The following is a 24,283-nucleotide window of genomic DNA, read 5'->3' on the forward strand; positions in this document are numbered from 1 at the left end:
GAAACCAGTTTCCTCCGGGTCTTTTTCAGCTTTCAGGATCTTGGTAATCCAGTCGTCAGGGAAAATACTTTGGGATTAGAACTCAATAAAAAGTTGCACAGTAAAAAGTTTAATTAGTGGTAGGTGGGCTATAATGGCGCACTGAATGTGGTCAATTTCTGAAGAAGTATTGGATGGATTTTTAAGTGCTCCTATAAGTTCTTGAAGGGTGAAAGGTTGCAGGGGGGTGTGGTGTGGGAGTTTTGGGCACCCTGTAGATGAGAAGTCTGTCAAATGATGATGCAGATGGGGCAACGGAATCGGCGAAGTCCCCAAGAGAGCATCTTAGTTATTTTGGAGAGGTTCGTTGTTTTTTTTTTTTTAAGTCTGTTATGATGGACCATACTTTGATGAGGGGTTTATCTTCATTTTCCATCTCTTTCTCTTCTAACTTGTTAACAAACGTTTCACTTCGGCGTCCATTTTCCGGTAGGCGCTGTACTTTTCCCACGTTGGAAAGAGGTTTTTTTAAAATTATGTATAAATCGTCGTCGTCGTCGTCTGGCGTTCATTCTGGAACATTTTGAAGCCCACCACGGGACTTGTACCCGCTTAGAAGGGTCAATGGCCGTCGATGTAGGATGGCTAGTGACGCCGCTTGGTTGATGAAACGTAAAATGCTTCATATTTTTTTAATGGATGAGGAATGCAGGTTACAGTAAATTGGTCTCTACATTATTTCTGGCAAATCTACCGACATGAAGTAGGCGTATTTGAACACCACTGCGGTTATCCAGTCGTACGATCATAACTGACAAGCGAAATAGTTGTTTATAAAAAAAGAATACATCCTCGGTCACATCAGAAGTAGTTACCTGTGATTTTCTCCACTCCTCTCCAGGTGAATTCTTCAATGGTGCGTAACATGTACAGTGGCTGCCTGGCCGACGCGGTAAAGATGTGCTCGGTTCAACGTCAGGAAGTCGAAAAATTTAAGAAACGAGATTTCCACTTCTGGAGGTGCACACGTCGCTGAGGTTCATTCAGCCTACACCAAAAACGATTAGCAAGTTAATTCCTGCGGGCAAAGGCCGGGCGTAGAGCTAACCACTCTACCCCGCCAAGTGCCGACGTTACGAATAGTTTTCGGGCCTTCATGGCCTGTACAGTCAGTACCGCGGCGATTGCCCCCACTCGCTCCCCACCTCCCAACTTTGTGGAAAAGGAATTATATTTTTATTCCATTTTAGCCACCTAAAGGTAGGAATGATACAAAAAGCAAGCACTTAAACCTAGGAATGATACAAAAAGCAATTTATACAAACCCTGTTTCCTATCACCTAGTTCTTTCCTTTGAAAATCCACAGCCTGTTTCCTGTCATTGAACCGGATCGGGAATGGAATGAATGAAGCCCCTATCTAGCGGCGAGAATAGAAAAATGTGCCGGCTGCCGAAGCCTGTCGCACTCCTCTGGGACAATGATAAATGACTGACAGATGAAATGAAATGTTAATGGAGAGTGTTGCTGGAATGAAAGTTGACAGGGAAAACCGAAGTACCCGGAGAAAAACCTGTTCCGCCTTCGTTTTGTCCAGCACAAATCTCACATGGAGTGACCGTAAATATCCAGCGGTGGGAGGCAGGCGGGCTGCCACCTGAGCCACGGAGGCGGCAATTCTTTCCTTTAATTTATTTAAATATTAAAAGTATGCTTAGTGGAAATACGCACAAAATATCATTCGACGCAGCTAACAGATTTTTCAGCGCCACAGCAGCAAGTAGTGGAGACTCGCGCAGCAGTGTGTGGAAGCGCGATTAGTATCTGATGGAACAAAACCTTAGTTGCGCACATATGTAATTGCTCCTTTGGTGAAAGTTTATTGTGTATTATTGAATAAAAATCTAAAACTATTACTGCTGTTAAGTTGGTGAACCATCAACCTTTACTTCTCTGTCGAAATTCAGTCAGGGAGCAGCAAAAACTTACCATTTTGTAGATATTTTCTTTCAATGTTGTTGTCTACACTCCCCCTCCCCGACACGATATTCCCCAGGCCCCAGGTTCTATTTTCTTTTCTATAAATTGTTGTGCCCCCGCACTTCTAATTAATTCCCAATCGCCGCTACTGTGAACGGGGATGATTTTACTTTTACTTCTTCTTACGTAACATATAGACAACCACCATTTACTTCCCAATCCCTTACCTTCCATATGTCCAGAAATACGCTTACCGATCGTATCTTACAGTATAGGAAAGACTTTTTTAACACGGGAGTTTATGATCGTCTGCCTCTGTGGTATAGTGGTTAGCGTGATTAGCTGCCACCCCCGGAGGACCGGGTTCGATTTCCGGACGTGACACGAAATTTGAAAAGTGGTACGAGGGCTGGAACAGGGTCCACTCAGCCTCGGAAGGTCAACTGAGTAGAGGTGGGTTCGATTCCCACCTCAGCCATCCTCAAAGTGTTTCGTAGTTTCCCCACTTCTCCTCCAGGAAAATGCTGGGATGGTACCTAACTTACAGCCACAGCCGCTTCCTTCCCTCTTCCTTGCCTGTCCCTTCCAATCTTTCCACCCCTCCACAAGGCATAGCAGATGAGGCCACCTGGGCGAGGTACTGGTCATTCTCCCCAGTTGTATCACCCGACCCAGAGTCTGAAGCTCCAGGACACTGTCCTTGAGGCGGTAGAGGTGGGATCCCTCGCTGAGTTCGAGGGAAAAGCCGACCCTCGACGGTAAACAGGTGAAGAAGAAGAAGAAGAGTTCGTGATCATAATTTGAATTATAAAGGAATAGACTAATATCAAAGGATATGATTAAAAACTTATAAGTAAAATGGATAACAATTACAAAAATTTACCTGAGTACATCACAGTCATTCACTTCCCAAATGGAGAATGAAGTGTAGATTAAAATAAAAGTCTGGCTTTCAGGAGAACAAACCGCATTCTCGTGCTAATTTACCTGAAAGCAAAAGAAAAGAGAAAGCATAAGACGATTAAATACTTCAGGTAACGTTTGAGAAGAAAAACAAAGGAAGAAAATACCCCTTGGGAGATAAGTCCCAAGAAGTTGCGTCACAGCAGTCTAACAATGTTATCATTCTTATTTACTGAAGTACATTAGTGGCTGGAGTGTGGCACAAACCAGACCAACAGAACACGTAATTCGTTTATCTGAGTAGTCTGCAAACATCGTACAGAGTCCCATCGCTCCTGGGAAGAATCACACAAACATTACAGTAAATTTAAGTTATAATCCTATCCGGTCACAAGGGAACATCATGGATGGGACAAAACAGTAGAAAGTCCACGGTACGACGTGTCGTTGTTACAGAGATTTATGCTGTTAGTCGAGTGAGGCAACAAATTGTATAGAACATAACTTAATTTGCCTTATTTTATATTTTATTTAAGATTGTAAATATTTAACGTTTAAAATCCTGTTGTTGAATTCCAAAACTGAATTGCGTACAATATACAATACTGAATTAAACGTCAGAAGAGAGTTTCAGCTCATACAGTTAAACTTACACAGTACTCACTATACTACTTCATTTAAAAGCAATGTTTGGCAGTCTTCCCCTGCTTGCCCAATATACACTTTTTAAATTACCGCACGTTTTAAGTTCATACTTTTCGTCACCATTTCATTCCACTACTTACGCACAGCTTACGTCGCATCGTTCAAGTTTTCCTAGCTCCGAACTTCTACACTTGACAGTTACAAAGGGGTGACGTCACAGTTTTGGCGTTTCGATATGGAGGCATGAGTCTTGTTTGCATGGTAGCATGTCGTTATTTCAACCATATCAAAGGTGTTCGTTGAAAGTTTATTTCGAGTACAATGCGGTCGTGAAAATTCAATATTCATTTCTGACCATATTTATATCGCCCTTTCTGGCAGTAACTCACGCCCAGAAATGGTGCTGGGGTCACTCAGGCTGAATCAGAGATGAGAACCCGTTAATGGAGCAACGGTGACCAGTCGTAAAGCCAAGGTTACGAAAAATGAAAGAATTTATCTTCCACTTCTCCGGGTCTTCCACGGCCTGTAAAGGGCCTGGGAATTTTTTCGTGCCGAGCGAGATGGCCGTGCGGTTAGTGTCGCGTAGCTGTGAGCTTGCATTCGATATCCCTGAAGATGGTTTACCGTGGTTTCCCATTTTCATGCCGAGCACCTTAAATAAAGCTACAGCCGATACCTTTCCAATCCTAGCCCTCTTCCATTCTTGCGTCGCCGAAAACCTTCGATGTTTTAGTGCGACGTTAAACCACTAGCAATGTTTCTTCCTCCTCCAACAACAACAACAACCGCTTGTAGAAGTAATAACAATTTAATTCATATAATGTGAAAGAAAATATCTATTTGGTACAGGTTCTGAATCAATACAACTTAAAGCTGACCGACCCATTCGACAATAAACGGAATTATTAAATTAGTGGAGGAGCTGCCTGGCCGAGGCGGTAAAGGCATGCTCGGTTCGCCCGGAAGGACGTGGGTTCGAATCCCCGTCAGGAAGTAGTAAAATTTAAGAAAAGAGATTTCCACTTCCGGAAGTGCGCATGGCCCTGAGGTTCACTCAGTCACCAAAAATGAGTACCAGGTTAATTTCTGGGGGCAAAGGCGGCCCGGCGTAGAGCTAACCACTCTACCCCATAAAGTGCCGAGGTTACGGATAGTGGAAGCCTCTACCTTCCACTCCTCCAAGGGCCTTCATGGCCTGTACTGAGATGACCTTTGCTTCGCTTTTTTTCCTGCTATTTAATTAATGACACACAAACACAGGCAAAGTTTAAAACACTCATAAGATAATTGCTAAGAGGCTGTTCTTTTAACACATCTCATTATGGAACTTGAGTAAATGAAACGATAAAGAGACTTTCTGTTCGCCATCAGATGACTGAAGAAAATGGATGGTTCCTTATTCAATGCAGCGCAGTAAATTATGCAGAGCATATGATCCCCAGCATTTACCGTGAATATTAGTTTCTCAGTGGTAACCCATTTGCTGCGAGCTTGACGTTACTAATTCCTGGTAGAGCATTAGAAAGCTTTCTCTCTGAGTGGGTAGAGAAACACAATAACTCTCCAAGATGTTGGCAGATTGGCTTTCAGCTCCGCAACTCTCACTGTCTCTACTTTGTTACGATCTTCAACCCTCGTTTAACCATTTTCTATCTTCAACTCTTTCGAATATTGGGAGGTTACTGTATATTAACGGGGAGCCTCCGTGGCTCAGACGGCAGCGCGTCGGCCTCTCACCGCTGGATACCGTGGTTCAAATCCCGGTCACTCCATGTGAGATTTGTGTTGGACAAAGCGGAGGCGTGACAGGTTTTTCTCCGGGTACTCCGGTTTTCCCTGTCATCTTTCATTCCTGCAACACTCTCCATTATCATTTTATAGCATTTATCACTCATTAATAAATCACCTTGGGAGTGGCGACCCCATCGTACTAATAGCCTATATCCGATTCATTCATTACATCCCTGACCCGGTCAAAGACTGGAAAACAGGTTGTAGGTTTTCATTTTCAACATATTTCCTATCGACGCAAATATCAGTGTAAAGTGAACGAATCGTATTACAGCGTACAGATCGGTGTGAGAAAAACACTGATACAAAGAGGAGTTCACGGACACACTGAGACAGATCTTAGCCACGGATTGGTCACACAAAGTTAAATGCAAAGAGGAGAAGAATTCCACCTAATCAATGCAGGTTTATTATTGTTATTAAAAATACAGGACCGGTTTCGACCCTAGCGGGTCATCTTCAGCTGGACATACATACACACATAACACATCGTACAATTGCAAACATTACCGTATCTAAAAAGGAATATCATGTGACGGTATATGTATGTCAAGCTGAGGATGACCCGCTAGGGTCGAAACCGGTCCTGTACTTTTAATAACAACAATAAACATTTATTGATTAAGTGGAATTCTTCCCCTCTTTTCATTTGTGTGAATCATCAATACGGATATGAAGCTCATAAATTACGACACATAAAGTTAATCCTCGAATTCGAGGTTTACAGCTGATACCTCCAGTGGGACTAAATTCGGCACCTAGGCGTCTCCGAAAACCGTAAAAGACGTAAAACGTACTACTACTACTACTACTACTACGTCAAGAATGTACCTGAAGACCCATCAACTGCTACTGATTTTAAGAGAAAGCGAGAGACTTACAATTTTCCCTGAAAAAAAAAAAAAAAAAAAAAAAAAACGTTATTTTACGAACGAGTAAATCTATTAACGGTACTCCCGTACTTAGCACTCTCAAATGCTAACCAACTGCGCCAGGATTTAGATAAGGCGAACGTCTAAGCTACGCAGCAAGTGTGTCTTATTTCTAATGTAATACCTGTAGCCCAGAGCCAAACAAACGTAAGCGCCAAACAATTCACTTTGAAGGAGAGCGAGAAAACAACATTTTCCCCACATTTCAGCAAAATCTGTAAAATAATTGGTTGAATTTTTATAAAACTTTTGACTGACATGCTTTATGATGTCGTTCAGCTTCGTTTATCATTATAGTTTTTTTAAATGTCAAAATACTGAGAAAAGGGACTTTTGTTTGGATCTAAGGGGATTTCATTTAATGTTCCATTTTGCTCCGAGTCATATGACCTCTGTAACAAGCAACGGAAAACCACGGGTTCCTTATACCAATACGCTCAGAAGGTATCCTTGAACAACCTCCGAATGTTTGTTGGTGGAATTCGGTTTCACCCTGTATAAAAACCGCTAGAGAATGGAATAACTCACTATCAACCGACATTATAGCCAATAACATATACATACACTCCTAGCACAATATATATAAATCGTCCCCCCTCTGGCAAACTAACAAATGTGCAAATTGTCAAAAAATTAGGAGAGCTGAAAGAAGTTGTGATTACTCATGACAACTCAATTTTTATATTATATATAAATATTTATTGCAGCTAATAGCCAAAAGAGAGAATGAATACAGACAAGGTAAAAACGAATATAGAATACATTATAAGTGCTAGCAGGCTAGTCGCTACAACAGAAAGACGTCAATTTTTATATTTAATGATTGGTTTTATGTGTTAGCCATACAGAACGAGCTGCAGATGTGAGACCTTGTCAGAGGGTAGACATATAAATAATAAAATCTAGATCAAACCTTTATAACTACAGGCTCCCTAGTTCGTCACTTTCACTAGTTTGCCATAGTGGGGACGATACATATAAAAATCAAAAATTTGTTTGTTTGTTTGTTTGTTTGTTTGTTTGTTTGTTTGTTTGTTCATTCATTTGTTATACAAATCTACACACCTCCACCGATCGGTAACAAAATTTACACCAAGTGCATGAGGCACTCGGACGGGTTGTAGAGATAGTTATATTCTCAAATTCAAATTTTAACTCCAAGTGTAAAGGGGAACAAAAATCCATAAAACAGGCAAAATATCGAAGTTTTAGAAGGACCGGACACAGCTCATTTTACGCCCCTCACGGCAAGCAACAACACCCTGTTCTAAATTTAACCGTTTAGAAGATATTACCAAAAAACTTCCTTCTCTTGGAATGGCCAGCTATAACTATAGCAATGCCAGCTCAAGATGTCCCACTCAACTTTCCCTCTGGCTCTATACGAGGCAGCGCCCAAAAATGGCGGGGCTAACTTCAACAACGGCATATTTCGTGAAGTCGTCCAGCAAAATTAACCTCAGTTCCATGAATAAGTAGGGATTATATGCTTTCACGGGAGGATTTCTTGTACCATAGTTTTGCATTTCTCTTCGTTTCTTAATTCTAAAACGATGCCTTTATTACGTATTTTTCTTGACTCATATTATTCCAACCTGCAGAGACTTCCTTTTAGTCATAGACTGTAGCAATCGGAAAGTCTGCTATGAATCTTTCACCTCAACTGCATCATTAGGGGATATCATATCGATATGCTTAGTAGCAGAAACCCTTGCTGGTTTATGAGATTGTATTACATCAGCGGAACGAAGCTTTCGCGATAATTGTAAACAAGGTTCTACGACAATCTCTGAAAGTAGCAGGCAAGCCTCTGTGGAACTAATCGTCTTCACAGTAATCTATTCGCAACTACCTCAAGCCTCGTTTAGTTCTACACCTATTGCAGTAAATCATTAAAAACCGAATCAGACCATCGTCGACTTGACCTCCTCCAACTTCTCTTACCCTAGGTAACCTATTCTCCTCCACTCAAAGTATGACCCCACCACCGAAGCCGGGTTATGCATACACCTTCATACATCGAGTTTATTTCTAAGCTTGTCTTTATATCGTATCCTCATTCCGTGCGCTATACTTACTGTATGTTCACGTCACGCTCGCAGCAACTCTTTCCAACTTCCGAGACAGTAGATTGTAGGGGTACATTTTTAAAATATTTAAATAACGCCAAAATGATCAGCCCCTAAAACCTAAAAATAAAACTAAAATGACAAAAAATATAAATTTCACAAGGGTTTCTCCTGAAGATTAAAGTCAGTCTACTTTCCAATAAGCAGAATATTGGGTACACTGAAAGAATACCGTAGACTAATGAGAAGAGACAGGTCATTCTGGGAGGAAGAGAAAACGGATGTACCCTCGCAATCACCTGCAGTGCGTCATCTCCGGAGCTGCATGTGTGGCGTCAAATCCGCTCCAGATGTCGACGTTATAATTGCATTGTGTAGGTACTGCTCCCCGGTGGTTTATGCTCGTGTTATTATGCACTTACTTTGGTCCACGGGGTGCATTTGTAATGTTGTGAAGAGGGAGGGGGAAGAAGGACAGTCCCGTTGTTAGGAAACAGCCACGTTGCGTCACATTCTTAGATACAATATATATACCAAAGTCGCCAGTATAATTTTACAACAAGCCCGAAGTAACACAGCATCGAGTCTGACAACCCTTACCCTATTTGCTATATAATCCACCCACCCACCCTTCCCATCAAAAGATATGGAGGGTGCCAACTTCAAAAGAGCAAGGCACATAACCCGTTAATCCCAGAGGTAACGAAAACATAAAACTTTTCAATGTAGTCATTCACAGTCACAGCATCAGTCAGTCTATGATATACTATCCAAAGAAGTGGATTTACCAGAGACGCCATCACCTTAGACCTTGAAATTCCGTATTTTCTACTCATTTTTATACTTTTCAATAAGCTTTCTCCACCAAAGAAAGAGCTGTTTCCACAAAAGAAGACTCCCCAAGAAAATATATATTGTAACGCGCCAGCCTTGCGGCAGTCCCTTTCGGTATTTCCTGGAAGGGACTAGTGAGTCACACGACTGGGGAGCTCCAAGCCGGCCAGGAGGGCATGGCCGGCCTTTCAGTGTATTGCTCTCTCCGTCTGGTTTCCCTATGCGTTTCTGGGAGGCGCACCGAGAATGTTCCCTCTCAAGTCACATCGCGAATATTCCGGTACTTATCACCCGAGCTCTAAAAACGAGGCTAGCCGCAAACAGCCAGTCAGTGTTGGAGTCAGTTTCTTGGGGTGAGTGTTAGAGTTCACTGGCTGGACTGAGGATGGCTATAACAGTGCTGGCTGCCGTCAGTGTCCCATCGGAGTCTGAACGAGGAGTTGTGTTGTTGCGTCGGAGTATCGAGTGAGTAGCTGGACGAAGGACGGCTGTAGTGGTGTTGGCTGCCGTCGGTGTCCGACCTGAGTTAGGGCTGGTTTACACGGGTAGAGTAGCGAGGCGAGTAGAGTGGATAGTAGAGCTAGAGTACTAGCATCGTTTAAACGACCGGGATAGTAGCAAGTAGAGTAGAGTAGTTAGTAGGCAGTAGAGTAGAGTGGGTTTCCGCTGCGGTAAAGTAACTCTACCACTATCCTTCCCCCTCCACCGGAACCGAGCTCCGAGAGCTGGCGGAGAAGTCCGAGGACGCTCAATTTTTCAGCTGGCGCGTCATTCGACTGCTGTATTTGCATTTGTACAGACGGTGGTATTACGTTGAGCGTTTATTTGGCGGCAAAATGAAAAATGAAAATGAAATGTCGTATGGCTTTTAGTGCCGGGATATCCCAGGACGGGTTCGGCTCGCCAGGTGCAGGTCTTTCTATTTGACACCCGTAGGTGACCTGCGCGTCGTGATGAGGATGAAATGATGAAGACAACACATACACCCAGCCCCCGTGCCATTGGAATTAACCAATTAAGGTTAAAATCCCCGACCCGGCCGGGAATCGAACCCGGGACCCTCTGAACCGAAGGCCAGTACGCTGACCGTTCAGCCAACGAGTCGGACGGCGGCAAAATGAAGTGGACGGAGGAAAAAACTTGCAAATTTGTGGAGCTCTACAGCGAAAAAGAATGTTTATGGAACATAAACAGCGTTACTTTAGAAAGAATATGAGACGGGCGGCGGAAGAGGACTTGATTGCGAAAATGGGTAAAGAGGGTTTCGGGTTAACGGAACTGAAACAGAAAATAAAAAATTTACGATGTACATACAATCAAGAACTCATGAAAATACGAAGATCCAAGAAGTCTGGAGGTGGTGCCGCAGACATCTACACTCGAAGATGCAACATAAAATATAAACAAGTGTCAGCTGGATTTTCACTTAATATGAAGATTTCTCAAGTTTCTCTTTCAGTGTTACACAGCGTGTTCATCATGTGTCTCGACATGTTTAAGTTAGGCAATACAATGGTGCAGGACTGTGTACATTAATCATATTAATAACATACATAGGGATCTTCTACATATCACTTGCCACTGCCGTTAATTTTCAGCAATAACAGTAATTTCCTCAACAAATTGAATAGTTTCCATATGTTGTTTGGAATATCCAAAATAGTTATTGTTTACAGTACGGTGTCAGATCTAGAAGCTTAAGCTTTACACCTGGGCCGTACAAGCAACGAACAAAGAAAAAAAATTAAATAGATCAATAATTGGGATATTTATGGCGAAGAAGCTACTGCAAATTAGGCCTACGCCAGCGTAATTTACAGTGTACTTATGGCCGGTTACGTCTCAAAACTCATGTGCGTAAATTAGTAGCAAATGGTATCAAAACTCACGACTGCAAACTAATAGTTAAATTAATATTCCAATGAGTCTCAAAATTCACAACTCCGGATAGCAGGTGCCTGCGATGACGGCAGGAGGGGTGAGGTGCGCGGTGACTCACTCACCAGGCCTCTCCTGAGGCCACAATACCATTAACATTAAATTTATATCAAAAGGAAAAATACGTTATATTACCTTTAAGGCCACAGAAAAATGTTTTGATGATGATGATGATAATAATAATAATAATAATAATAATAATAATAATAATAATAATAATATTGCATCCGGGAGATAGTAGGTTCGAATCCCACTATCGGCAGCCCTGAAGATGGTTTTCCGTGGTTTCCCATTTTCACACCAGGCAAATGCTGGGGCTGTACCTTAATTAAGGCCACGGCCGCTTCCTTTCAACTCCTAGGCCTTTCCTATTCCATCGTCGCCATAAAACCTATCTGTGTCGGTGCGACGTAAAACTCCTAGCGAATAATAATAATACACCTCTGTGTCATTCACCGACCATTATTTTCCTCTGTGTGTTGGGGTGGCAGAGTAACATCCACAGTATCCTCTGCCTATCATAAGAAGTGACTAAAAGGGGCCCCAGGGGTACTTACATTTTTTAGAAAAGGCCCTTGTTTTTCTTTGCCCGAAACCTTCATTTGCTCGAAGTATGGGCCACCTTCCATTTTTTCCCTCTGATTAGTATTAATAGAGGATGGCTGCCCAGTTGCACTCCCTCTTAAAACAGTAATCACCACCACCACCACCACCTTTTCCTTCATTGTTTTCAACACTTATTGATTTTTAATGAACCTTTCCACATTTTCTTGGCTGGGGAAAGAACCACCATCATAAAATATCAACATCAGCGCTGTGGAGTCTTTTTTAAGTCATATAGCAACAGAACGTCAAAGATAGCGATTGGCTACTTCGCTATATTTTAGATAAAATTCTGACACATTTTAATTTATGATTTTATAAATTTGGTGACCCAAGTAGTCAATACTACGAGTATATAACATTGCGTTTCATGTAATCGCGTGGGGGCGTGATGTAATATATTAATCTATGCTAAGTAAGGCATCTGGGAGTACATGACTCAGTCATACGTGTGGAGCATGAGTTCATATTATTTTCGGAAAGCGTATCAGAGACCGTTCATCATACTCGCCTACTTTCTGAAGGGAATGGAGATAAGTAATTTAATTTCCCTGCGATGAGATTCATGACCAAATTAATCTCTAATGAAACTAAATGAGTGAATTAACAGTCGTAATATTTAATATCGGTAAAATAAAGTTTCTTATATAAGTAAATGCCGTCTTCTGGCCTCATAATAGAACCAAATACAGTAGAGACAATACACGACACTTACGGATTTCGCCTTGCTAAAATGGGAGACAATTCGACGGTGGCGCTCCTAGTGACTTGACCTGAACAAATCGCGCTAAATTCAAATATCAATGGAAATGTATATACGGAAATGGATAAATAAATTACGTCTAGAAAGAAAGTGGTATTGAGATATTAACTTCGAAGTTGCTAAAGCAATTCTGGATAAATGAATGAAGAATTATTTAAAAGGTTATTATTCAAAGACTGAAATTAGACATATAAACAAGGTGTGAAATGGACTGCTGTGAAATGGCTTGATCTTCCATTTATGCATTACTTTTTTAGCTTTAGCATACCTGCCTGAAATCTTACGGTTGGATTTGTCTTTTTTCCTCATTTGAAAACATTGTATTATCACATTAAGACATTTGTCAATAAAAATATCGGCACACTCCTTACACATATGATGCAATGAATTAACATTTAATAGCTGGACAATTTTCCTCTTAACATGAAACCTACTAACAGAAAGAAAATCTATAAAATCTCGGCTTTAATCTGAGAAGAGGGATAAAAGAAAGAAAAGTTTGAAAATGTTGTCGATAGTGATGCTTTGAGGAATATTTACGTACAATTAGAGTAAAAATGTAACATACCCTTGGCTGTATAGTCGAGGAGTTTTAAAGTCGCTGGCCTGGAAATGATCTGAACAGATCTTATAATTCTTATAAAAGCGTAACGTCCCTTCTTTCTTGTACACTTTATCCAAATCGCTTCTGTGACATTTCAAAACCCACAGTTCACACCTACAACAACACATCGGTATTGAAGGTTAACTGCTGCACTACACAATAAAATATGCGTATTATATTTTAAGCCCGTTAAAATATGGGTCGAGCAGGTCAGAAGATTATGAAGTACTATAAAAATCTCTGTCACTGGAAGAATATATATGCAAACACAATATTACTTACATGTTCTTGTCACGAGGGAACCTGAAGAACGACCGCGCATTTTTCTCTACTTCGTAATTACTGCAGCCAAACACAGCACATACCTTTCCCCTCATGTTGAGAGGAGATATCAAGGAATGACACACGCTACTATTTAATTATGCCAACTCACTGAAAACGCATAAATAACACCAAAAACTTCACACAAAAATACACGTGCTCTTATGACAGAATCAGTACCGTTCAGGTCTATCCGCTAGAGTGAGCTCCAATAGCTGTCCCTCGATATCTCGCTCAGTGTCGTGTATTGTCTCTACTGTATTTGATAGAACTAAGCCCCGGTAATTACTACCAACTGAAAATTTATTTTAACTAGCAGCAGGCAATATACCTACTTTAATTTTATGTCGTCCAGCTGCATGGATACATGGTTAGCATGCTGGCCTGTGGTCCAATGGGTCCAGGGAGTCCCAGGTTCGACTCCTGGCCGGGATTTTCACTTTCATTAGTTAATTCCTATGGCTCGGGAACTGAGTGTTTGTGCCGTCTTCAGCATTGGACTTCATGGATTGCAAAAAAAAAAGAGGCGTATTTCTATTTGTCATCTATTCACATAATTCAATCGATTATCCATCCGACACACACCGAAAAATTTATTCATGACGCAACCGATTATTCTACGCGATATAACTGAATGATATTTGAAATTCATTTGATTATTTATTCCATTATTTAAATAACCGGATGGAAGCTATTTGATTTTTAAAAAAATATCGATTATATCATCACTAGTAGGGTGGGCATATATCCATTCAAAGAAGAACTGGTCCTGCTCATGAGGTTTGAGACTGGCCCAAAAAGAGAAACCTATTCTTGCTAACCCTCTTCTTAGAATTCGTGAATTTTGATACTGGTGAGTTTTGAGACTCGTGGGTTCTGAGACGACACACTGATGGCCAATGGATATTCTTTCTATAACTTTTGAAATGAATTCTGTAAAATTTCATTCGGATAAGATTTAGGTTGGCTGAAATACAAAAAAAATGGAAATAGAAACATCACTACAGTCTAACTGGGGAAAGGAGTACCTCACCCCTTCACCGTGGAACAAAAACCTTCCCCAGAATTATGATCTATAATTAGACTGGAGCTCGTTCATATAGTTTTATCTTAGAAATCACCACTACAGTATTCACAGACGAAGACTAGTAAAATCCTGAGGGGATGATTACACTGTCGTTACTTTCTGTACAATAATGAATAAAGTCATAAAAATTCAATCGTTTGTGTTCCTGGGTTAAAATGCATGCTTGCACTGCCAGGGAACTGCTCCTTCATTAACAAAATGATTCCTGAGACGATCCCTCATGTTCTTGGCCAACTGTGTCGAGTTTGTCCCCCCATATTTCTCCAAATTACCAAGTTCTCTCAGATTTAATGCCGATGCCCCGAGTGTATCTCTCCTGCTAAGCCAGCCTCTTACCCATTCCCTTTTTTCCTCATTTACTTCTTCTTCTAACGCTTCACCAACCTCTTGCAGTGATATGTTTGTAAATGCCTTTAAACACTTCCTTACGTCTTGACATGGTGCTACTACTGTACTCTACTCTACTGTATGACTCTACTCCCGTATGAACGATACGAGTGTCAACTCTACCAGACAGCGGTAGAGTAGAGTAACGTGGCTACTCTACTAACTACTCTACTCGCCTCGCTACTCTACCCGTGTAAACCAGCCCTTAAGAGTATTGCCACATACGGAACGGAATACTGTGAGTACTGCGAGTGCTCGGTGTGTGTGTTCTACCGTGGACCGTAGATTTACTTGGAGTCAGTGTGCGGAACAGCGATGTAAGCGGAACTTTTTAAAAAATTATTTGGCTTTTGGTCCATCAACCATACAGCCAGCAAAACATTAAAAATTCATAAGTCACACATTAATATATATACACATATGACAGACACAGGAATGAAATGACATAAGTGGCAGACAAAATATCACCTGAAAGTCTCTTTCCCTCTACAAACTCCCTGGATGTTCTGAAATTTACATATTATTTTAAACATGACTAAAATCAATACAAATGTGTAATAAAATAAGAGCGGTAAAAAAGACACAAATTATATATTTAAAAGACTATATTTGAGAAATTGTGCTGAAGTCGCTTAAACTCTCTGACAGGAGAAAGAAGAACTGGCACGCGGGTTGGAGACAGTCTCTTTCACACCACATACTCCTTAGATGTTCTGACACTCATAATTCATGATTTGCACTTTTTTTTAACGTGACGAAAACCATTACAAATTTTTTGATTAAGAGAGGTAAAAACAAAGAGAAGAAGGACACATATATTTAGATCACTATTTTTTAGAAATTTGGCTAAAATCGCATATACTCTCTGGTTGGCAGAAGAAAGAAGAACTGGCACACTGGTTCGAAGTGGAGTTCCAATTTTTATCAATTTTGAGAGCATTACTGTTCGTGCAGCACTGTACTTTGAACAAACAAATACAACGTGGTTCAAATCTGCGATATACGGAGGGTCATACTCATACGTGGGAGAGTCCAACACTTTTATACGGTAGAGATGGTCGGCGTCTAACATCCGTGTCCGAGTCGCATGCGTATGAGGGGTAAGCGGAATTGGAACAGTGTTAAACCGTTGTAAGGAGTACTGTTCTGCTGTTTAACACTACTAACCTGTTGTTGTTTAGTTGTTAACTGTATTTGACTGTGTGAATTACAGGTCTCTGGAGATGAACCAAGGGAAAGTCATTGTGTGTTGTGGGGAGTTAGCAGCCCTATCTTCAAACCTAGCTGTCTCCACGCAGCCCCGGTGTGGGGTGACTGGTTTGGAGGGGAAGTGAAGATAAGGCGAGCCTGTCAATCACGATTGCCATCTCTAAGGTACTACCAACGAGCCGGACTACCTGCTGTGTGAAGAAGACAAAGACTTGTAAACAGGAAGCAAGTGGTGAGCGTGGTCATTCCCGGTTGAAGACAATTGTGTGTTTATGTGTGTGTGTGTGTGTGTGTGTGTGTGTGTGTGTGTGTGTGTGTGTGTGTGTGTGTGCATTTAATGGGTAATCCTGAATAAATTAGAACGATAAAACAGACGGTGTATTATGTTTTAAAACAATTTGTTTTACGTCGCACCGACACAGATAGGTCTTATGGCGACGATGAGATAAGGAAGGGGTAGGAGTGGGATGGAAGCGGCCGCGGCTTTAGTTAACGTACAGCTCCAGCATTGCCTGGTGTGAAAATGGGAAACCATGGAAAACCATCTTCAGGGCAGCTGGCAGTGAGGTTCGAACCCACTATCTCCCGAATGCAAGCTCCCCGCTGTGCGAAACTAACCGTACGGCCACTTGTTTGGTAACAATTACGTTCAGTTACAAACAACTCTCTTTTTTATCTAGGATACCGAGACGCAAAAAGACTTACCAAAGTAAGATCTGGGAAGCTGAGATAAGTGATTCGATCTTGAACCACAACCTCATTCATTTCCTGGGACATCTATCCCAATCCCAAACAATAAACACTACAATGCCAAGTATTATAGCGAGGAATGTCAGTCAGTCACACACTCTTTTTTTCTTTCTCTGCCTCCCAAACGAAAGCAAGCAGCTACACGGAACAAATCGCGCAGCCTACTCGTTGGGTGCCTTTATCCTCTGTCTAACATATACGAGTCATTTTAAAAATATACAATCTTGAGAAATTGAATAAGAAGGACAATGGCCTAGTGCTCAGCCCGATTAATGTAATAGGAGGGCGTGGAATGTAACAGAGACGACTTCAGACCTCGTACGTGCTGTATGAGCAACAGTTGACTACGGATGGGTACGACCCGAGACCTCAGCGCAATTGATCACGGCCATATTGTCGACGCAAGATGTTTGGGCCACTCCATCTCCGAAGTCATGCAGACACTGAGCTTTCCAAGGGTCACCGTATCAAGAGTGTACCGCAAGTACGTGGATTCGGGCAAAACCATCGCCATTCGGGATCAACTGTCGTGGGGTACGACGCAATGATGGCCAGGGCCACCATCGGCTAGATCGGATCGTAAGAGCGGACAGACGGGCCATAGTGCAGCAGATTACTAGTCAGTTCAACGCTGGACAACAACGACGTGTGAGCAATCATACATCCAGAACCATCTCCTCGCCATAGGTTAGAGAAGCAAGCGACACCCGTCACAAGAGTGAATATCAGACATGGGCAAAGGAACACACAGCCACTGCACGTGTGAAATAAAAAAAGTGTCCCCTGGACAGACGAATCAAGGTACCAGTGGGTACACACCGATGGTCGGGTATGAGTGAGTCGTCAACTATATGAGGCAATGGATCCCTCTTCACAGCATGGTAAGGTTCGGCCACTGGTGGTTTCCTCACATGGGGACTGACATGTGGGATATGGCACCCCTGGCACATCGGACAACGTCCCTCACCAGTGAACGTCAGAGGGTTCTGCTGGCAGATCATGTTCAGCCCTAAGTTCGCCTGCAGCAACCTGCACGCGGCGTGTACCTACCGTTAGAAAATGCTCCAGCCCATCACTCCTGAATTGAAGCTGACTGGTTCGATGAGCACTCCACGGATGTGGAGTTTGTTGCCTGGCCTCCAAGGAATCTCGATCCCATTGAGCAAATCTCATCTGGTATGTTGTCGAGAGGGATGTGCGAGCTCTAGACTCTGCTCCTTCGTAGACGAGTTTATACTGCAAACTTCAGTTCCACGAAACAGCAGCAAAGCCAATAATGACCGAGTTATTTGCAGCCAGAAAATACGAACTATCATTTTTGTTAGAAGCCACACAAAGTCAGATGAACCGCACTTCTCTAACATCTAAGAATGGAATGAGGCCAAGACAACAGCTTGGATAACTAGCACAGCTTGCTTACAACAGCTGAAAGACGACACAAGAGCGAAGATGCGCTAATGGTCCAGAACTTCCTAACAATGTTATCAGCAAACAATAAGAATGGCAATTTTATGTCCTCAGCTTCTCAACATTTATGTGAATTTTGTATCGTAGATTTTGAACGAGGACGAAGAATTTTAAATCTTAGAATTATTATTTAGATCATGAGTTAGTAACCAGTCCGGTATACGAATATCAGGCACTTCGACCAATCACAGCTGCTGAGAGCTACAGTTTTATCGTTTTCTTTTTATCACTTTCATTTTGTTTGTTAAGAAGCAAGCTATACATTCCAGTGTCCACTCATTTAAATGTAACTTAAAAGATTTTCAGTCTGTCGAACACACAAGTTCAACATAAATATTACACCATACATGTAAAAAAAAACTATTAAACAAGAAATAAAAATGCACGCTTCTAACAAAGAAAGATATATTTCGTTCTTAAAAGGACAAACAGATTCTATCAAGTCACACTCAATATTTGGAAATATTTATGTTTATTTCTGTCCAAACACCTAAGAATTTGACATTCGGAACTTAATTTAATGAAGTCCTGCTTTGTCTCCACCCCAGCATACAACGAGAAGAGTTTGAAAAACCGTGGTGACATTCTGTGAATATAAATTTTTTTTTGTTAGGGGCTTTACGTCGCACGGACACAGATAGGTCTTTTGGCGACGATGGGATAGGAAAGGCCTAGGAGTTGGAAGGAAGCGGCCGTGGCCTTAATTAAGGTACAGCCCCAGCATTTGCCTGGTGTGAAAATGGGAAACCACGGAAAACCATCTTCAGGGCTGCCGATAGTGGGATTCGAACCTACTATCTCCCGGATGCAAGCTCACAATATAAATTAAACTTTGTGGACATGATAAAGTTCGATCAGTCTCTGTCAGATTTCAGTGATAAAGCGGGAATTCAAACTCAGGAAGAGGTCTTACTATTGTCATTGTAATGAAAATACACAGCATGTTTCCAGTCATTCGACCGGGTCAGGAATGGAATGAATGAAGCCCCATCTAGCGGCGAGGGTAGGAATTGTGCCGGCTGCCGAAGCCTGTCGCACTCCTCTGGGGCAATGATTAATGAACGACACATGGAAAACCGGAGTACCCGGAGAAAAACCTGTCCCGCATCCGCTTTGTCCAGCATAAATCTCACATGGAGTGACCGGGATTTGAACCAAGGAGGCTCATTGTCAACATTATTATTATTATTATTATTATTATTATTATTATTATTATTATTATTATTATTATTATTATTATTATCATCATCATCAATTACCTACACTTGCATCCGTTGACCCTGTTCACAAATGTATTTTTTCTGACGTGGAAGTGTGGGCCAGATAAGAAAATAAAAACAGGCAGGATTCTGCGCTTATCCAGCAGGAAATAAATCAGGTTTAATACAAATACATGCACCATTCTGAAATATATATATAAAGATAGGTTTTAGTAATTCGACTTATCGTGAAGATAGCTATGAGATCCCCGGCTCTGCGATGAATTCGAATCACAGGGACATCCCATTTCATTTCATTTCATTTCAAACATGCCGTTAAGAACAGTAATATAACGCACCCTTAGATAGGTTCATTTTCTAAAGCAATACTGAACGGATAAAAGTAGCATGGTATTTCGCGAGTGGCTGCTATCAAATGTCAAATTAGTCTGAATAGTTGAGAATAGTGCATAAAACAATATTTTCAGAGCTCAGACTTAACATAGATGGTGACCAAGGACCCTCACTGCTTCCACTTACAGATCAACGCCGAACTGCGGCAGTTAGTTCTTTTGGTTTTTTTCCATTTTTCTAACTTTACTGTATTATATTTCAAACACAGGAAATGAATATCAATAACCAATGTAACAAGAGGAAACTATAAAAATAAAAGAGACGAGGAAAAATAAAACATAAAACTCTTTTTTTAATTAGTCGATATATTTAAAGCAAAGTAGACCCTCCGTTTAACAGAATATTCAACGTCCAATTTTAGAATTCCAGCGAGTCGAAGAAAGTAGAAGAGGAACAGATTTAATAGGGACTTCCAGTTCATGTTATGCTGTATCCTTAATTCAAGCAATTCACCATTTGTATTTATTTACTTATTGCTTATTTATTTATTTTTAATTTGTCAAAAATAAAGTTGGAAGCGGTAAAAAACAAGCAAATTGGAAGATACTGATTAGTAACTAAAATCTCCGTTAAAGTAAAACCAACATAACTTGATTAGTCTCAGCGTTTTTTCACGATTTCACGAAAGAAATCTTTATCAAGACGCAACTTCAATTCTGACGTGAAGATTCACAAGTTGGATGCCGAAAACATGGATGAATAATATTCTCTAGCAGCTGGACCATGCCATCATATTTCAGTTAACTGTTAACCGGAATGAGGGGAGTTTATCTTTTTTGTGAACTGCAAAGGATTCACGCGAATATTGTTCACAACCATAATAGTGTCAATCTCATGCTATGCGAGTGGAGCGTATAGATATCTCAATTATCTGTTCATTAGGCACAACGTCCGATAAAACTGACAATGTCATTGTATCGCACAGTCACCCAGTCAAAATATGACGTCTTTTTTTTTACTATGCCTGAAGGCGACAATTTTTGTCATTAATATTGTACACTATCGATTAAATAATAGATTATGAAAACAGTTGACCGGCAGAAAGAAAATCAATCGAGTGATTAGCGAGTTTTTTTTTTTTTGCCTCTTTAGCATAAACAATATTGAAGATGTCTTCTCTTTTGTCTTTCATATTATATTAACCAGTAGTGAGTGCTCTTGTTTTGTTTGTATGTTAGGTAAAGTGAAAGAAAAACTCACGTGCATCAGTGTTTTAATAGAAAGCACTCTAAATTCGCTTTACGTCGCTTTGACACTGACAGGTCATATGACGACGATGGGATAGGGAAGCGCTAGTAGGAGTGGGAAGGAAGCGATCGTGTACAGCCCCAGCAATTGCCTGGCGTGAAAATGGAAAATCGCGGACAACCATATTCAGGGCTGCCGACAGTGGGGTTCGAACCCACTATCTCCCGAATGCAAGCTGATAGCGACGTGAACCAAACTGCGCAGCCACCTGCTCGGTATGTATGTATGTATGTATGTATGTATGTATGTATGTATTCTTTAAAATAATTTCTTAACAGCGTGCTCCATTACAGAAAGCAATACTACATGCTTGTATATGTATAATGACTACTAATTAATACCTTACATACAATTATTAACATATGACATGTCAATATTACACTTAATTAGTGTCTCGTTGTAAGATGTCAAAATTTACTTTGTTGACAAATTCATAAAAATCCTTTAGGTGTTTGTCCACGAGTTCGTATTTCTCCACGCCGGCTATTGGACCACTGACTTTATATAACACTTCTACATGTAGGGTCATTTGTTACTTTGAACCTAAATAAGTATTCACCCAATTTTCCATGGCCTGTTGTCATAGCTGTCATATTATGACTTAGGTTTAATTTAATTTTCAGTCTAATCCCCACATTAGGAAAGTATGATTTTGTTATGTAAGTAGGCCTACGTCACTCACTTCACTCATAGAGACGAGGGAATATTGGACAAATGTAGGTTTAAACTACAATAATGTGGATATCCACTCCATACAGCAACCATCCATTTTAAAAAAAGCATAGTATAGAGGCGGTCACGCGGTGTAGGTGTAGCGTGCGTGCCTATTTTCCGGTCTAGAAAGCCAAAAATATCGACCAAGAGGATTCGTCGTGCCGACCACACGACACCTCGCAATCTGCAGGCCTTGGGACTGGGCAGCGGTTCGCTTGGTAGGCCATAGTCCTTCGGGGCAGTTGTGCCATGGTTTTTTTTAATTTTATAGAGGCGGTCCAAAGACGCGTGGTGCACATCTTTACACCGATTAAGTAACAGCGAACGAGTGGATGTTCCTGTCCTGGTTGCAAATTTGTGTAAATATTTTAACTGAATCTGTACTGAATCGTTAGTTCTGCCAATTACAAGTAATTCTTACCGAGCTGCGAATCGTTCGAAGCACTCCACACCAATAACCACTTTTTTCAAATGTATGTCTTAGGGGAGTGAATCAATAGCTTTACCGATTTCAATTTTTGCTCGTTTCTCGTACCGTAATCTACTTCTATGTAGGGCATTTCAGATGATACATAGCATTTAGGGAATTATCCAAACCGAGTCAAGTCCTACGACTCTACAAGTTTAGAGGGCCCTTAACCTAATGAAGGACTAGTGCCGTCCTCGCAACAGGAATATGAGTTAAGTAGTACATTGTAACATGCGTAAATATGGGCCCATTGGCGTGACAAATATGGCTTCCCATCATATGAGGTTACCGTACATACAGTTCGTCATGAGGATAGGCATTACACATTTCAAGTTTCATTTTAAAATATCAATAATTATTAATTGTAGATCCTCTATGTCTCAGGCGGCAGCGCACCGGCCTCTCATTGCTGGGTTCCGTGGTTCAAATCCTGGTCAATCCATGTAAAATTTGTGCTAGACAAAGCGTAGGCGGGGCAGGTTTTCCTAAAAGTACTCTGGTTTTTCCTGTTTTTTTTGCTAGCTGCTTTACGTCACACCGACACAGATAGGTCTTATAGCGACGATGGGACAGGAAAGGGCTAGGAATGGGAAGGAAGCAGCCGTGGCCTTAATTAAGGTACAGACCCAGCATTTGCCTGGTGTGAAAATGGGAAAACACGGAAAACCATCTTCAGGGCTGCCGACAGTGGGGTTCGAATCCACTATCTCCCGGATGCGAGCTGACAGCTGCGCTCTCCTAACCGCACGACCAAATCGCCCGGTGGTTTTCCCTGTTGTAATTATTTCCAGCAACACTCTCCAATAGCATTTCATTTCATCTGTCAGTCATTAATCATTGCCCCATACGAGTGCGACAGGCTTCGGCAGCCGGCACAATTCCTGTCGTCACCGCTAGATGGGAACTCTATTAAATGTCATCCCTGACGCGGCCGAATGACTGGAAACAGGCTGTGAATTTTCAACAATATTAATTAATTACTTATCCAAGCTCTATCTATAATATATTGATTAGCAATGTGTGATCTACTTGAAGATATGCGACAGCGACAACTGAAATTCACTGGTCCGGTTACTTCCTATGGGTGGGGGCGGTAGAATAACACCCATGGTATCCCCAGCCTGTCGTAAGAGGCGACTAAAAGGGGCCCGAGGGCTCTCAACTTTGGAGCGTGGGCTAGCGACCACGGGGCCCTTAGCTGAGTCCTGACTTAGCTTCCAGCTAATTGTGCCAGGCTCGTCATTTTAATCTATCCTGTCCGACCTCCCTTGATCAAATATTGTTCTTTTCCGATCTCGTTGGTGTTAAAGCGCTCGAGGCCTAGCAGTCTTTCATTCTCACGCCCTTCGTTCTCCTTTGACCGATGCCTTCATTTTTCGAAGTGTCGGGTCCCTTCCAGTTTTCCTATCGGATTAGTGTTATGTAGAGGATGGTTGCGTAGCTGTACTTCCTATTAAGACAATAATCATCACCACCACCACAAACACATCCCCCCCGCACTGGTCCAGCTCCTTGGCTGAAGGATCAGCATAGTCGCCTTAGGTTCATAGGGCCTCGGGTTAGATTCTCGGCTGGTTCGGGGATTTTAACCGTTTGGTTAGTTCTTGTAGTTCGGCGACATCGCTAATTCCTTCCTTGTAAGAGTTTGAGTCAAACAAAAGTATCATGTTCATTGTGAACAGACAAAAAGTAAATATTTTTTTATACAGGTTCAGAAACGCACGCTTGTGCACGGTATTGCTTCTTTGTTGTTTTTGTCTCTAAGCACAATACAACGTATGCCCCAGATTAGTTATGGACATCATTTAAAAAGTGGTATCAGGAAAATCCTATTCAAATATTATATTGGAGAAGAAAATCAATGCCGTATTACGGAATAAATGAGATAGCCTACACTATGTTTAATCTCTTAAGCTATCTTCGATACAGGGCACTGTAACGTGTTTTAATCAAATAAAAGACGCGCATTAAAAAT

At 41.4% G+C, this 24,283-nt stretch overlaps 1 protein-coding gene across 1 annotated transcript in view; it reads right to left on the reverse strand.

Annotated features, from left to right (window-relative positions):
* The window catches only part of Mcr (macroglobulin complement-related), a 940,753-nt gene that overhangs the window by 692,920 nt on the left and 223,550 nt on the right, over positions 1-24,283 (reverse strand). The window lies entirely within an intron of this gene.

Source organism: Anabrus simplex, chromosome 4 (assembly GCF_040414725.1).
Source record: "Anabrus simplex isolate iqAnaSimp1 chromosome 4, ASM4041472v1, whole genome shotgun sequence".
In the NCBI taxonomy this organism is placed as follows: domain Eukaryota; kingdom Metazoa; phylum Arthropoda; class Insecta; order Orthoptera; family Tettigoniidae; genus Anabrus; species Anabrus simplex.